Genomic DNA, 14,408 nt, shown 5'->3' on the forward strand with positions numbered 1-14,408 from the left:
ATGCTTAACCTCTGCAAATCAAGAGATCTCATCAACGGAATTACCATTTTCATCACGATAATCAACCTTGGCGGCAGTGGCGTAAAGAAGGGAAGACGAAGAAGAAGATTGATAGTCATTTTGAGAACCTACACAAGTAAGTCCAAAACTTCTTCAAGTTTCACCATCACAAGGATTTGCTCACTTCATTCAACCATCTTACTTCAACCATCCACCTCATTCTACCCATTGTAAATGTAACATTAACTTTCTAGTGATTACTAACACTAACCACTAACATACTAACACAAAATAGCATTGACCTAACCATAAAAGACACCTTACCTCAAGACATGTACAAAGTAACTCTCTCTCTCTCTCTCTCTCTCTCTCTCCTTACTTACTTTCACCTTATCTACCATCAATAATGCTCTCTTTTGAGCCCACACCCATGACTCAAGCAGACAAAGAAGGCCCGCAATGTTTTGATATTCACAAAAATCATAATCCTGATTTGTTAGCTTGTAAATTAGGATTTCTAATAATCTTAATGAGGGGTCTCCAACCTATAAATAGGGCCCTCTCCTTCTTGTAAAACAACCTCCAACATCTCACATAGCAGCCCAACACTCTATGCGTGAGGAGAGACTTAGGTGTAGCAACCACTTGTGAGCTTCACTCTTAGTGTGAGAGAAGCCTTCAAGCTACACATTGCAAGTGAGAGAGCGTGAGTTCCACAAATCTCAAAACCACTATTGTATATGCTCCTTCATCATCAATAAATTGAGGTTTGGTGCATCAAAGGCATGATTCGACGTTCAAATCTTCGTCCTTCCATTTGTGCAATACGGTTTGGTGAATTCAAGGTGACTTGTGTATTTTGAGTTTCTATCGGTTGATCTTGATTTTAGAAAGTGTTTTAGTGTGTTTTTCATTGCCAATTTTGTGTCCATTGTAAGAGGGTATTGTGGTGAGAGGTCTCCCACACCCTAAGACAGTGTGTGTGTGTTTTGGCAATGATTAGCAATCACTAAGCTTTGAGTGAGTTTTGTACAAGCTCTACGATAGCAACCTAACAAACCATCTCCATTTGCAAGTCACAAATAAGGTATTACGCAAGATCCTTTTCTCTCTCTCTTCCCTTTGCTCTAGCTCTCTCTGGTCCATTTTGTGTGTGTCTTGGTGTGAGGTTGCTTGTGTGTGTTGTGTGGTGCATCTTCTTGGTTGTACCAAAATCTCTCTTGCGTCCTAGTTCGCATACCATAACTAGGTGGTGCCCCTATCTTGTTTGGGTTTGGCTGTGGGTTTGCTGTTTTGTTGTGCTTGTAGTTTCCCCAGCCCCAATTGAGCAGCACGGGAGCCTTGAGGGGTGTTTAGAGGTCGCCTCTCTTGTTGCCCGCCCCGGACCGCCTCACTACCTTGAGGTGCTCTGTCTTATTAACTTGACATTGTTGGCAGTTTAGTACGTGCTCTTGAACATCATGATGCATGCGCGACCAATAAAATTTCCATCGAACTAAGGCATAAGTCTTACAAATACCTGGATAACCAGCACTTGGACTATCGTGACACTCAAAAAAAATTTGGCGCCCAGTGCCTGAGTCCTTTGGCACACATACTCTACCCTTGTGGATTAAGCAACCATCATCAATGGAAAAATTCTTCCATCGCTTAAGCTCTTCCTGAGTAGGGGTGGAGCTCTGTGTGTTGGAGTTTTTATCTGCTCTTGCACAGACATGTTGATCTCGCTATACAGAGGCACGTGAGTGTGAGTGATCCCTTTTTAAAACTGCACTCCACACTTTGGCATATGATTGATCTTGTCTACACTTGCCACGTAATGACTTTTTGAAACTGCAAAATGCTAGGTTTCCTGCTGCTCCAAAAACACTAGGGCTGAATTCTGCTAACGCTAGGGCTGATCTGTTGTTGTGGGGGAATCTGCTAACGCTAGGACTGATCTGCTGTTTACTGTCACCGTGGATCTTTAAATGCAAAAACGTTGGCTGATCTGATGCAAAAACGGTAGGCCTTCTGCAATGATGCAAACTGTAGAGTTGTCGCGGGGGTTGGTCTTGCTGATAATTTGCCTATTGAGCAAGGTGCTCCTGCTGCCTCTTCTGCCAGAAAGTGCTAGTGCTAGGTTTCTACTTATACAAACTTAGCAAAATTGCCCTACCTACTTTCCAACAAAAGTCACTTAAAAATAATAAGTGAAAAATGTCAAAAATAGGGAAAATAGGTTCTGTGCACTGGAAAATGCTCATGATGGATTCTGATGGTAATGCTGATGATCATGCTGTGTGCAACCAAAGAATATGCATATACTCTTAGTGCCTGGGCATGCACGGTCTGCGAACAGACTCACAAAAGTGCCAGAACACCTCCTATTCTAGATTGACTTGATTGAACTGAACCTTGGTCATGTTGTAGCTTGTCCATGGACAGTCCATGGACACATAGGGTTGGATGTGACACGTGACAGCCAGACTGCCAGAGTGAATGGCAAAACCTCGTTTCGCATGACTCATCAATTCTTGAACGGAAGCTTACTTCTGTTCCAAGCAGTGATTGCGGATCTCTGTAGGAAGATCCAAGGTAAACCACTCAATCTGTTCCTTGAACGAGATCTTCTTAAATGAAGAGGCGGGTAGAAAAGAGCTCCAGAATCTCTTGGAATAAGCGTCCATTGTATCCTCTGGATTACTACCACTCTTTTGATGTAAGCATCTTTATTCTGTTCTAGCTTTGTGATCCATTCTTTATCATGTTTTAATCTATCCACTTAACCCTGTAATAAGCCGCTATGAGCCGTTAATGTCATTAATGTTATTAAAATAAAGAAAAAGTTTGTAATTTCCTGAGTTACTACCCTGGCAAGTGTTTCTTTCCCCACGTTCAGTGGAAAGAAAGGAGAAGACATCACCACCGACTTTCTGGATGATTTCGACATCGCTTGTGTGGTTTCCAACAAGGATGACGATGCCTCACGGCTACGAATTTTTCCTCTACTGATGAAAGTAGAGGCCAAGTATTGGTAAAATGCTTTGCCCCAAGCTACCAAAAATGCATGGGATGTACTACGTGCTGCCTTTGTGAAGAGGTTTGGTGGAAGCACAACCTCAGAAAAGTTATGGCAGCTACTAACGGAATTAAAGCAGGGAGGTCTGCTAGAGTATGCTACTTACGAGTCCAAGTTTGTGGATTTGTGGGAGCGATGGGTTGCTTCACTAGAGGAAGGTGAAGGAGCGCCTAATTTCCTGAAGAAGGACCGTTTCATTGCTGGCCTATGGTCCCTGCAATGTATGAGTTGGCAGTGGAAGTAGCCCGCCTTAAAGACAAGAAGTTGCGCATGCAATCAAGAGTCAACGATTCAGAGGAATCGAGCTCAGTCCAAATAACCCTAGTGACTGCAACAACCGTTCATAGAGACCAACCACAAGAGGCATTAGAAGAGCAGCAAGACCTACTGAGTCGCATCACTACCCAGCTCGAGAGTTTATCCATGCATCTGGTGCAGCAAGGGCATGCACCTATCAGAAATCTAGAGCAAGGAAGAGGACAACAAAGGCAAAACCAAGAGTACCACTTCTATAATTGCGGGGAAGACAGTCATGGCATGTACTACTACCCACATCCAAGAAGGCAGAACTTCAATAGAGGAGAAAGGCAGAATCAGATTTCTCCATCAAGGGCGAGAGCACTGCCACCCAGGAAGCCAATCCCACCTATTCAAATCCCACCACCAGCCGTGCAACCACAGCTAGTTCCACCAGTTCAATTCCTACAGCCACCGATGCAACCACCGCCACAATCACCACTTACACTCATCCTACGACCCACCACCAATTGGTACCTGCACACCAAGTGTCATTGGTCTTGCAAAAGAGGTCAGGATGAAGATAACAGAAGAAGGATCAAGCGAGAAGTCTGTTCAAAAGACTGAAGCAGTGGAACAAGAGGTTAAAGAATCAAAAGATGCTACCCAAATGAGGGAGGTAAGTCAAGAAAGTTGTGTTTCAAATGCTAGTACATCTCTTGGATGAAGTAGAACCCAAAGCAAGCAATTGAAAGCATTGGGCAGTAAGGGTAAGAAGGCGTAAAGTGTTGATCAGGCCTCATTAGATTAAGAGGAATGCAAAGAGCATGGAAGATACAAGAGAAGAGGAAAAATAGCCTGCTAGCAAGGCTTTGCAGAAGATGGACAACATATTAAGCAAAGGGGAGGGCTTTGAAAACAGAAGCTTGTGCACCAGCATGGACCAAGAACAGTGTAGCAATCTAAAGGAATCTTGCGTCAAGAAAGTTTCACTAGAGGACCATAACGAAGAGATAAGTATGAATAAAGGTTTGGAGCTGGATATTGCTCCAAGGGCTTGGCAGCCGAGCAAGACTTTATTGTGTAGTGTCATAGACTTAGAGATGGTTAATGCCTCTAGTCTACTGAAAGGTGTTATAAACTTGGAGATGGGTAATGCCTTTAGTTTATGTAAGGATGTTCAAAGTAAGTTTGATGATGATCAACATGTTGCCAACCTTTTAAGGATGTTCCAAACTCCTCCAAAACACAGCATTGTGTTTGCATGGGATGCATCAGACCTATGGTTATGGTTAACCGCTAGAACATATAGAGGTAAGATCAACATGGAGATAGAAGTTCCGGAGCCATGGATAGACAAATGGCTGATAGGGTGCAAGAATGAAGGCCTCATTCCCAATTTGGTGCAATTTTTTACAAATAGTGCATCTCTTTTTAGAGAGGTAAGTGGATTACACTTGTATTTAAGCCGCAAGGTAGGTGGTTTACTATCAACATCAGAAAAGACAACTGACATGTTTGAACACATCCCAGAGAAGCATGATATGGTTGCATGTTTTTCCAGTCGCAGCAGTAAGCAAGGTTTTGAAGACAACCGGAGCTCACCACACCAACAAGGCAGCCATATATGGTGGATTCTTGGCACACTCCTGGGAATCATAATTTTCAGTTCTGTCTTTGCAGGAGCCAAGATGCTCATTTCTACTCCCGCTACTGGTGGTTACAAATTTGGTCCTATTGGCATGCAAATTTTATTGTTCGAACACTGCAGATAATGATCATATTCTTCACTTGGGATCCAGGAGGACACTGGCACAAAGTTCTGGAAGCCATGGGCTTCCCATTTAATCAACCAACACTATTCCAAGGAACAGGCTATCACCCATACCTGTTGCAGATTCATGAATATCCCAGAAATCTCACCAATGGCCAAATGGAATGGCTAGTTCAGAAGGCAACTCGATATCGGCTCCTACAGATCAGCTGAAGAAGAATCAAAGTCAGGGCTAGAAGCATGAATGCCTCTAGCTAGACGGGAGGGCTAATGACGGTCAGTTTTTGAAACCGCGACCGCAAGAACCAACCCCAAGAAGGGGAGAGCACATTACCAAGGAAAAACAATTAAAAAAAAATATTTTTTTAAACATTCACCACCCCTCTAGGCTTAACCACTGGCGGGACGCCACCAATTTGGCCACATCTCTGCATTATTGCCAGAAGACAAAGCCCTCCCTCTCCCTCCTGCTCGGCTCCACCAACTCTCTCTCTCTCTCTCTCTCACTTACCCTGCTTCTGCATCGCCTGGCCCAATGGGCGCATAAAAACAGACTCCCACTGTCTATATTCCACGGGCGGGCCGCCATGCATGGACAAGAGTTCTCTCTCTCTCTCTCTCTCTCTCTCTTGCATTATTTATACACACACAGTGTCGCATTTTTTTTTAATCCTCTCTCTCTTACCTCCTCGCCTGTCTTTCTTCCATTGGCGGGCCACCATACCTCACCCCTCCCTCTTCCTTCTCGTCCACGCTCCCTCGACCTCACTCTCCCCTACCTCTCTCTCCCTCTTGTTTTCTTCCCACCGGCGGGCCGCCACACTCTCTCTCTTCCTCACTATCTCTCTCTCTCTCTCTCTCTCTCTCTCTCTCTCTCTCTCTCTCTCTCTCCCTCTCCCACCATCGATTTTCTCACTCTCTCTCCCTCTGAGTAAGCGGCTCCGCGGGCATGGAATAGAATAATACTCTCTCTCTCTTTTAATTCACCCCCACATACCCTCTTTCCCCCCCTCTCACTCACTCACTCTCTCTCTCTCTCTCTCTCTCTCTCTCTACAACCACACACACATACCCTTACTCTCTCACCCACACACCCCTCACCCCTTCAGTCCCTCCCTCGCCTGCTGATCATCTCTACCTTCCCCACCTTGTTGACAAACCCCCCCCCCCCTTCCGTTGCTCTCTGTCAGCCATACAACACCCCGAGCCAAGCCTATTATCATCTCTCTCTCTCTCTCTCTCTCTCTCTCTCTTTGTGATCAATGCCTGTGCAACCGCCAGCATACCGAGTTCCCTCTCTCATCCACACTCACCACACTCCTCCTCGCCACCTCACCCCGCCATCTCTCTCTGACTCTCCCTCTCGCTCACTATGTCAAGCCCACAGCCAGCATGCAGCAGTTGTTTTCTCTCTCTCTCTCTCTCTCTCTCTCTCTCTCTCTCTCTTAAACGCACACACACACTCACTACATAGACACACACACACACACACACACACACACACACACACACACACACACACACACACACACACACACACACACACACACACACACACACACACACACACACTCCCCTTCCCCCATACAACACCCAAGCTCCCTCTCTCTCTCTCCCATTCTCGTCTTCCCGTTTCTTGCAGCAGAAAACCAAAAAAATAAAATAAAAAAAATATAAATTTTTTTTATATAAATAGCTTATACTCCCTTGTTCCCACACACACACACACTCACATACATACACAAATACACGGCATGCGCACCCACACAATCAAATAACACGCACGCATATACGCACACACTAAAATAAAAAATAAAAAATCGAGGAATTGACGTCATCAACAAAAAGGGATGGCCAAGTCACGCACCGCCAAGAAAAGACGCCAAAGGCATGCCCCGGCCGACCCCAAAAATGACGAATGCACTACACAAATGCACCAGCTACGCCGTCATTCACCGGCATCGCATCCATGACGCCCTCTTCAGTAAAATCCGTAGGTTGTCGTCATTTTTCCCAGTTTTAAACCAAATCTTGTAAAAAAATCCCAATTTGTAAATTCTCATCTCTCTCTAGGTGATGGTCACAAAGGCCCACCTAGAGGTTTTCCTTTATAATATTTCCCAAGACAAAGCAAGGGTCAACCATCCAAGACCCACCGCCTTGCTTTGTCTCCCCTGATTAGAACCCTAATCTAATCAGATTACCCTAATCTAAAGCAGCCAGCACCTATAAAAGGGCACCGAGTGGTCACTATCAAGGGGGATTGATTTGGGAGTTCCACAAGAGATTGTGAGAGATTGGGGGTGTGTGCAGTTTCATCAGAGGTCAGCACTTGGTAGTATTTTGGTGGGAGGGATTGGAATCATTTGCACCCCGAGAGAGGGGACTTAGGGTAGCAATTTTCTTTGGGAACTTGCACTATGTAAAGAAGTTATGTCTACATCTCGACTCCAATGGTCGACACACACACACACACACTCATGTTAGGGTCTCCGTGTTTGTGAGTCATCTCTAGAGAACGCACTAGTAGGCTCACTATCTCTCCCTCTATCTCTCTATCACTATGATTGCCACCTCGCCGAAATAAGGTTATTGAATATATTGCAAGAAAATAGTTCTCCCTCACACCCCGAGGGTTTTCATCACCTGTCATATTTTCTCTCTGTTCTCTCTCTCTCTCTCTCTCTCTCTCGGTGTGTAGAGTCCGTGATATTTCCAATCACTGTTGTTTGCATCCTAGCCGCTCAAAGCTAGGTGGTGCCCCCTGTTCGCTTCACCGTGGCCAGCTTGCGGCGTGCATCGACTCTCGACGTTTTTCGAGGCCGTCGGGGTCCGTGTCGTGCTTTGCGCTCATCAACACCTATTTTTCTCTTCAATGATGGCCTCGTTGGCTTGACATTTGGCTTTTGGCAATGTACACACTCATTGACAAAGAATCTATAGGGTCGTTCCAACATATTTCTAGCCAAATACAGTCTCCAGCTTCATGGAAAAACTTTGTAGATATTTTACCCTTCATAGTGGATTCTATTGCACATGGCCATAGCTCTCCAATCCCATTAGGTTCCTCTTCTCCAACCTTGATTGGTCCTTTTTTCTTGATAGGCTCTACCTTCAACCCATAGGTGGCTGCCTCAACCATCAAGATGGCATGGCTAGTAGCCATGTCCTCAACTAGCTTCTTCATCTCGCCTTTTCCAAAGTTTATCTCCAAGAGCTAACCTATTTCACCTAAGTGAATCTTACCATCTTTAAAGAAAAATATCTCCTTCATCAAGACATCTTTGAAACTTTCGCAATCCCTCCTTGCAGGGTCAGTACTATCACACCATATGCATCTATTTAGAAAGCCTTTTCTGTTTTGAGGTCGTTACCCTATAGATTGCCCCTTTTCTTCCAGCCTTGTAAGCTTTAACTTTAGCTAAAAGGGAGGTGGTGATGCCTATGCTAGTCTCCATCCAATCTTGCTATCTTATAGCCTCCCCATACCGTACACACTATCCGGTCGTGCCGGTGGCCTTGCCCGTAGGACCCATGTCCTTACATTACCCCCCTTGGAGAATCATTTTTGTCCTAAAAAACAAACGTAGGAAAACATTTCTTAAGTGCGGAGACATTCTCCATGTAGAACCTTCTTTAGGTCTATCTAGCCATTTTACCAACACCTGTCGTCTGACATGATGTTTAATGCGAAGCTTATGAGAATCCAAAATATTCTCGGGTTCATGAGGGATGCTTGGCAGTTCAATAAGGTCAACTAACACACCTGCGTCAATGACATTATGATTCTGTCCTAGCTCTTTTTGTAAACGGCTAACATGAAAAGCAGGATGAACTTGTGAGTGCTCTGGAAGAGCTAACTTATAGGCCACTTGACCTATACGTTTGAGAATGGTAAACGGTCCACAATAGCGTGGTGAAATTTTAGCAACTTTTCCCATCTTCAGGCTTTCTAAATGCTCCGGAACCTTGAGGAAAACCTTGTCTCCTTCTTCAAAAGTAGCAAGACGATGATGTTCATCTGCATACTTCTTATATCGATCTTGAGCTTGCTTAACATTCTGTTGAGCAACTTGAAGCATGTCAAAATGGTCTTGGAGAAAATTCTTCGCTTGTTGTATCTTCTCCTTAGCCAACCCCACCGTAACGGGTGATCTAGGTTGAAATCCATATAAAAGCATAAATGGACTAAACCCTGTAGTCACATGCTTTGAACTATTATAAGCAAATTCCAGTATAGGTAAATAGTCTTCCCAATTGGTTTGCTTCTTACTAATGATGCCCCAATGCTTGTTAACTAGGATTCTAGGATTCAACAAGCCATGGGCAAAAGCCATGGGCAATCCATCTCTCCAAAGTAAAGTGCAACGTCAGCTTCGTGCTCATGGGATTCTCCAAGCTCCCCACCATGAAGAGAGAGCACCTAGGAAGCCTCCTTGTGAGACTTCCAAAACAGGCCTCTCTCCGATTTGGAAAGAAGAAGAGGATCCATATGAACCTTTACTGGAGTGTTCTTTGATGATATCATCATCTACTCTAATTCATTAGACAAACACAAGCAACACCTCCAGGTAATATTTCAAGTTTTAAGAGAGCATTAACTTTATGTTAATCGAAAGAAAAGTGATTTTTTCTTACAAGAAATTCAATATTTAGGTCACATTATTTTTCAAGATGGCATCCAAATGGATCCATCAAAGTTAGAGGTAATAAAAGGATGGCCTAAACCAAGGAATGTTCATGAGTTAAGAAGCTTTATAGGTATGTGTGCATACTGTAGACGCTTCATAGAAAGATCTCACTAATAGCAGCACCATTACATGACCTAAAAAAGAAAAATGTTAGGTACATATGGTCTACCAAAGAGAACAATGATTTTGAAAAGCTTAAAGAAAACCTTATCTCTCAACCTGTGCTTACACTACCAGATCTCTCAAAGCCATTTGAGGTCCAATGTGATGCTTGTGGTGATTTCCTTGGAGCTGCTTTGCTCCAAGAAGGGCACGCCATAGGCTATGAAAGTCGAAGGCTTGACTCTCTTGAGCAAGCCCTAGGCATATATGAAAAGGAACTCCTCAGAGTTCTACATGCCTTAGACTCATGGAAGCACTATTTATTGGGGACTCGTTTCATTCTGCAAACGGATCACCAAGGTCTTAAGTACTTCATGACGCAGACCAAGCTCTCCGACAAACAAATGAGGTGGGAGAATTTCCTTTCGCAATTTCATTTTCATATTTCTCAAATTGCTGGCAAGCATAATAAAGTAGCCGATGCACTCTAAAGACGGCCGAGAATGAATGCAGTGATGGGGGCTTTTCACAAGCCAAGCTCTCATACCCCTCTTCTCTCGTCCCCACCCCATGAAAACCCCCTCTTAGGGAGGGAGTGATAAAAGGCATTGGAAAAAAGTAAGAAAAAAAAAAAGTATGATTATGTAAATATATAAGAAAGGTAAAATAGGCCACCTCATGCCTGCGGGGTAGCCCATCCCCACCTTGCCTCCTTTTTCTTCACTGTTGCCCCGCCGGGTGTCCCTTTTCCTCTCCTCCACTCACAAGGTCAACCCCCTCTCTCTTCCCCTTGTCCTTTCTCCTTTCTCTCTCCCCTCAAGCTACCCCACCTCTCACCAATAATGCATTATAACTCACCAATAATGCACCCTAACTCACATGCAACTTACCCTATCTTCCAAAATAGTATACCCCACCCCCCCTTTCTCTCTCCTATCATATCCCATGACCCAAATACCCCCCCCCTCTCTCTAAAGGGCGCCATGTCTCTTGTCTTGTAGCTAAATAACCTCCCCCACACTCACACACACTCAGTTTCACTGAAAAAGGTGCCCACAGACCCATCCCCATCCCCATCCGGTGGTTACCTGATTTTTCTTGTGTTCACACACATCTGCACACAGATTCACCTATGAACACACTCCCCTCTCTCCCCTCTTGTAATTACTTTATTCTCCATGTCACCTCTCACTTTTTTTTTCATCAACCCATCTCTCTCTCTTAGTCTATCTCTCATGAGACTGCTATTCTGGCACATATACACACAGCCAGACAAGTGGGGCCCACAGTCACATGGCCTATGTAGATAATGATTTCTTCATTTCTAAATTCTAGAATTTCTCCCCCCTCCTCCCCTATATAAAGAGGGGTCACCATCACACTAAAGACACACAACATCACCAAAGAACACACTATGCACTGTGTGTGCCTAGTGCACACACCCACACCCACACCATCACCATCACCGCAATCACCATGCTTGTCTTGAGCATGACCTCTACACCCTTGGCTATGGAAGATGAAGGGCAACTAAATGAAGGATGATGGCCATAACCCTCGTGCGAGTCTTCGCCATCAACTCCCACCTATCCGCCATGTGCTCTACCACTCTCTCCCTTCTCATTCCCCTACCCTATGCTCCCCATTTCATCGCCTTATTCTCTAAATAAAGCTTGAGGTTTTGTGAGTATGTTTTCCTGCAATGTTTTTCCCATGTGAGGTGTGCGGAATCACCACCTAGTCTTGTGTTTGGAGTGAGCTTGTGTATGTGTGAAGGGTGTGCGGATTCGCCATCCTTCTGTGGTGCCTAAGTACTAAGCCGCCATACCCCCTCCCTCACTCTCTCTCTCTCTCTCTCTCTCTCTCTCTCTCTATTGATCTCATTTCCCTTCCTCTTCATCATTACTCCCAAGCATCCATCTCTCTTGGATGAAAACTTTGTTATGGTGGTGTGTTGTTTGCGTCCTAGCCGCTGAAGCTAGGTGGTGCCCCCCCTGTTTGCTTTACCATGACAGGCTCGAGGCGCGCCATTCAGTCCCCGGTGTTTTAGAGGCCGTCGGGGTTCGGGGTTCGCTTTGCTCCCGTCATTTGGTGCCCCCACGGAGGATCGAACTCAAGACCTTCAGTTTACAAGACTGAAACCCCTAAACTATTGTGAATGGATGAATGGCTAGCAGGATTTGCTAATTGGACGACAGAAGAAGAAGAGCTCCAAGCACAACTAGACGAACTCCGCATCTCCATCGAAGCTCGAGTGCCAGCCGTAACAGTAATCGATTTGCAGTGGGAGAGTCAACCAACACGCCAAACCCAGTGGATATACATAGGCCAAGTGCCAAGAAGAAGAAGGAGAAGGTCGAAACCATGTCCGCAACCTACAACCAACCAACAACAACAAAATGGAAGGAGCTCTGCACAATAGAGAATCAACACTATTCTACTTTGAGAATCGGGTAACTCAAGTCACCGAGGTAATTATCACAGTCAGTTTTCAAGTCGCACCTGATGCTGCAGCACAGATAACGGAAGCATTGGCTCACACTCTCACTAGAGAAACAAGGGATCTACTGAGTTTGTTTTAGGAAAGAACACCACCCTCTCCCACCAGCTTGGACAGTGACTAAGCACCTCTAAGCTTCACATGAATCAGTACAACCTACCTCAAGACAGATCACACATACCAACACGTGTACGCTCAATCAAGGTAATACTGGACTTGAAGGCTCACTACCAGCACGTCATTGACACCATGCTGGGTGGGGAGCGGTTTTTTGAGGTTCTGGCATCAGATCAACCATTTGTCTTACCTTTGGTACAAGGCAATGTACCGTTTGAAGTTTTAATCTATGTCCTAGTATAAGAGGGTATACACGCCTCCTTGTAAAGAAGAAAAAAACTTTTGCAAGTTAAGCAGTGTGTCTTTCTAGCTCTCTCTCAGTAATCATGGCAAGTGTAGCATTTCCAACATTTAAAGGAAAGAAGGGGGAGGATTTGGTAATAGACTTCCTAGATGACTTTGAAGTAGCATGTGTAGTGAGCAACAAAGATACGGATGAATCCTGGGTTAGAATCTTTAAGCATCTCATGAAGCTAGAAGCTAGATCATGTTACAATGCACTTCCACAAGCAACCAAGGATGACTGGGAACCCTTAAAAACCGCTTTTAAGAGGCGCTTTGGGAGAGGTACCACTTCAGAAAAGTTGTGGGACAAGTTGAGAGACTTGAAGCAGGAGGGTCTTTTAGAATATGCCACCTATGAGTCCAAATTTTTGGATTTGTGGGAACGGTGGGTTGAGTCATTGGCAAGGGGGGAAGCCGCACCCGATTTCCTAAAACAAGATCGGTTCACGCATGGCTTATGGCCGCTTCTCAAGGAGAAGGTGAAAGGTAGATTCCCGGCTACGTACGAGTTAGCCGTTGAGATTGCTCGCCTTAAGGACAAGAAGCTACGAATGAAAGCCAAAGAAACCGAGTCAAAAGAAGTAGGAACATCGTGTCGACCAGCAACTACGACAACCACCATACCACCACCACCGGCTCTAGGGGTAAGAGATGACCAACAAGATATGTTGGCCCATATTACTGACCAACTTGAGAATTTGTCTGTCCACTTAATACAGCAAGGGAGGAGTCAAGAAAGAGATCAAGACCCTGGAAGAGCACGACGACAAAACAAGGAGTATCATTGCTACAACTGCGGAGAAGACGATCACGGTATGTACTACTGTCCCAAACCACAACAAAACTATAATAGAGGAGGTAGGAGGAACCAATTGTCACCCCCTAGAGAAAGAACACCCCCACCCCGAGCACCAACCCCACCAACACAAATTCTACGTCCACCCTAGACACCACTACAAGCATCCATTCCACCTCTTCCACCAGCCCCACCACCTGATCGCCCTGTAAACATCATAAGGCTAGAAGAGAAAGGAAAAGCCGTAGTAGTGGATCCACCCAGAGCAAAGGAGAGGGACAAGGGTAAGGAGAAGGTAACCTTTTTAGAACCACTTGAAGCCATGACTGTGAAAAGAGCTAGGAGGGAGAAAGCTACACAATCAGATGATGAAAGAAGCATGAGAGGAGAAACTAGCAAGAGGCCATCCAGGCCACGACGGAAATTGGGCATCACCGACTTCCAGCTAGGGGAAAGTTCTAAGCCCTATGATCTAACATTGGATGTGGCAGAGCAAGGACTGAAGATTACATGGCCATATCTGCTACATCTTGTACCTAAAGTAAGGCGACAATGGTCTAAAATGGTAAGTACAAGACGCTCCAAAACAAAGGTAGCCGGAGCAATTTCGGGATGCAACATGGATGACATCCTTCCAATTGTCGACGTAAACATAAAAGGAAAGAGGGTTGGAAACACCTACATTGATGGAGGTGCACAAACCTGTGTAATGAGCGAAGCTATGATGCTTCGATTAGGGCTCGAGGTTGACAGGCCTTCTCCATGCAAGGCAAAGATGGCAAACAACGCAAAAGTAAAGTGTGTGGGTGTGGTAAGTGACGTGAAAATCAAAGCTTTCAACACTG

Source organism: Adiantum capillus-veneris, chromosome 10, assembly GCF_014529385.1.
Source record: "Adiantum capillus-veneris isolate H3 chromosome 10, ASM1452938v2, whole genome shotgun sequence".
NCBI classification, from domain to species: domain Eukaryota; kingdom Viridiplantae; phylum Streptophyta; class Polypodiopsida; order Polypodiales; family Pteridaceae; genus Adiantum; species Adiantum capillus-veneris.